The following is a 3,240-nucleotide window of genomic DNA, read 5'->3' as shown; positions in this document are numbered from 1 at the left end:
CTTACTTTCTGCTCTTTGTCTCTACTTTTGTGCCACTAACTACTTTGGTGATAAAATATTTGAGATCTTTGAGATGTCAAGATGATAAAGAAATCAGTGTCTATATATCATGGGATGCTGAGCATTTGTCTGTCAAGTACTTCATATAAAGCTCCCATTCAGTCAATTTCTTACCCCGTGACACTATCATCAGCATCCCAATAGCATTTCATCCTAAATCTTTACTCTTCATCTCATCCTCCAAAGTATTCAAAACTCTTAGGATGTTAATAGATGACCCAGCTTAAATCTGAAAACAAAAGTGTTTTGGAAAAAAACCAAACCAAAACAAAACAAAACAAAAAACCCCAAAAACAAAAAAACAAAAACAAAAAACCAAAAAAAACCCCAAAAAACAAAAAACGAAACCAAACCAACCATCTATCTAACCAACCAGCCAACCAACCAACTAAGCAAGCAAAAAACATAACAAACTCCCCAAAAAGAAAAACAACAACAAAAAAAACCTCCTGATAGAAAGCAATATTAGATGAAGAAATGTTATTTTTAAAAGGAGACAATTACCTGATCACAAACTCAAGACAGGAGGCATCCTACTGCAGTTCCCTGAGCATTGACAGGAGAGGGAACTTGTCATCTGCCTAGTGTGGAAGGCCTCAGTAGGCTCTCCTACCCTTCTCAGCATACACCATTCCTGTGAGGAATGAAGTCATGCTCACAAGCAACTGACAACAGTGTGTTTCCTGTACATTCACCACACAGATGTGGCAAGAACTCAGATCTTATTTATTACACAGGAAATTAGAGGTCTTTGGTTGGGCCATCTTTCCTTACCTGATGGTTTAAAAGTTGTGAGAAGTGACAAAGTCACCAATTGAGACCTGGTCAGACCATGAAGAGGATTTTCCTGCCCTGGTCTTCCTGGTGGCTGTCCTACCAGTCAACACTGAAGGAGGTAAGCAACCATCCACATTTCTAGAGTTGTGGCATGTGACTTCCAGTGCTGACACTTGCTTGCATGGTGCCCAGTCAGGCTGTATCTAAGACCTACTCCTGACTTGGTTCATCTGAGTTGTTAGCTGAGTCCCAGCTCTAGCACAGGATAAATAAGGCACTAAAGTCTCAGTGAACTCCTTGCAGTGGCACCTGGTGAGTGAGACATCAATCATCTAAAAGTGACAAATTATAAAAACATCATAGGACCCTACTGGAAAGCTGCAGTTGAAAATGAGGGCTGGAAGTTTTATTTGCACAAACCTAAGAGCAAGCAGCTTTATCCAAGGGTTGCTACCTGGTCCAAGACTAGAAGAATTCTTCTATTCAGATTTCCAGGTGTCTCCTTGGTCTTGTCTCTGTTCTTCTGAACCATACTGGTCTACCATGACACCCACAATCTAGCAGAGCCAGCAAAGTGTGGCTGCAAATCTGCTCCACAGCGATGGAAACAGGCAGACACAGGATCCTCCAACACAAAGGTGAAGATCAACTTGACTTTACCCTATTTGACCTAAAGTGATTGTGAAATTCTGGACCAGGTAGTATCTGCAAAGGGTTTGCATAGCTGGGTGGTTATTCAAAACCTAAGAAACAACTTCCCCATAAATGTCTTGCTATTTGACTCAGCCTTAGGCTGAACCCTCTACTTGCCTTTCAGGAACTGCTTCACTTCTCCTGTTTTGTACTTAACCCATCTTCTTTTCAGAGACATATAAATGTAACCTTAGGCGCTCACAATATCCAGGAACAGAGAAACACCCAGGTCATTCCTGTTCATAAAGCCAAACAACGTGAAGACTTTAATAATGAATCTTGGGTTAATGACATCATGCTCCTGAAGGTATCATTTTACTGATGTCTGGTTTACTCCCATAGATCACTAGTGCATCAGTCCTCCTTTCTCTTCTAGGTGGCTGATCTTTTGGTCCCAGGGCAAAAGGATAGGGCTAGAGTGTGGGGTGTGGGTGGGGGTCTTTGAAAATGGGGAAGATACAGGCAGTTTCATCCCTGGTTTAAGCTTTTGAGAGTGCCAGATCTGACCTCTTATTCTTCATCTTTCTGAGCAGCTGGAATGCAAAGCTCAACTCAATAGTGCTGTGAAGACTATTGCCCTTCCAAAGAGCCATTATTGGGTGAAGCTTGGGCAGGTGTGCAGAGTGGCTGGCTGGGAAATCTTGCCCAATTGTACTTCACCTGAAACACTTCAAGACGTGAATCAAGAAGCTCAAAATATCCAGAAGTGCTATGCCAGGTCTGAAAACTAGAACTCCATCCATCTCTGTGTTGGAAATCCCAATGAGAGGAAGGCTACTTCTAACATAAGGACATAACCATCTTCAAATGTTTGCCTAGGGCCACAGTCATACTACAGATACACAGCCAGGCTCTATAACAAAGGCTCCTTTAGATACTATGGAGAGAACATCATATGAGAATCTGGCACTTTTTCTCAGCCAATCTTTTGTCCTTTCACCATGGGAAAATAGGAGAGCTAAGTCTAGTTAACCTGAAATAAGGGTAAAGCCAGACAGAGACAAACTAGTTACTAATTAATAGACCTTGTCTACCTGGTCCCATTCAGAATTGAAGTCAATGAGCTCCTGTAGTGTTTCTCATCTCAAAACCCAGGCTTAAGTGGGAACAGAGAAGAACAAGGATAAAATGGGTCTAGAAAGAGGAGATAAGAGGATATGTACTAAAACTTCTTTTTTTTTCTCTCCACAGAGAGACTCTGAGGGACTCTTGGTGTGTGATAGAGTGGCCCGAGGAATTGTCAATTATCACTTCTGTCCTTGGACACCTCCTTGGGTATTCACCAGAATCTCCAGCTTTATACCTAGGATTCAGAAAACAGTGAAACTTCTGCAACAATGCTAGAACACAAAACGAGTGTCTGGGCCAGTGTGTAGCATTCTGGGGTATGGCTATCTGAGTCTTAATAAAGAAATCTGTTTGCAGGAAAGGGATGGCATTTTTCTCTTCCATGAGTGCAGAGCTTAAATCATTTTTATACATTACCTTCTTCTTTACAATCTCTTCATTTCTCTCTTCAGATACTTTTATAAAGCTTGGGAATCAAACCTGTGCACTGACTCCATCATAACAGCACATACAAAGGCCAGTACTGTCAGTCCTGGAAAGTCCTGCTTTTGTCTGGGTGCCTTCTTTCTTTCTAACTCTTCTTTGTATTTAATTTGCTACCAAGGGTGAAAAATATCAAAAGCCTTTACCTCCTACTCTCCC

At 41.6% G+C, this 3,240-nt stretch overlaps 1 pseudogene; it reads left to right on the top strand.

Annotated features, from left to right (window-relative positions):
- The first annotated feature begins 892 nt into the window (after positions 1–892).
- Positions 893–2,874, top strand: LOC114638810 (annotated as a pseudogene).
- Positions 2,875–3,240: the final 366 nt, after the last annotated feature.

The sequence above is a fragment of the Grammomys surdaster genome, unplaced genomic scaffold (genome assembly GCF_004785775.1).
Source record: "Grammomys surdaster isolate TR1022 unplaced genomic scaffold, NIH_TR_1.0 125630, whole genome shotgun sequence".
Classification (NCBI taxonomy): Eukaryota; Metazoa; Chordata; class Mammalia; order Rodentia; family Muridae; genus Grammomys; species Grammomys surdaster.
The sequence above is the reverse complement of the archived record's forward strand: the minus strand, read 5'-3'. Positions and strand labels throughout refer to the sequence as shown.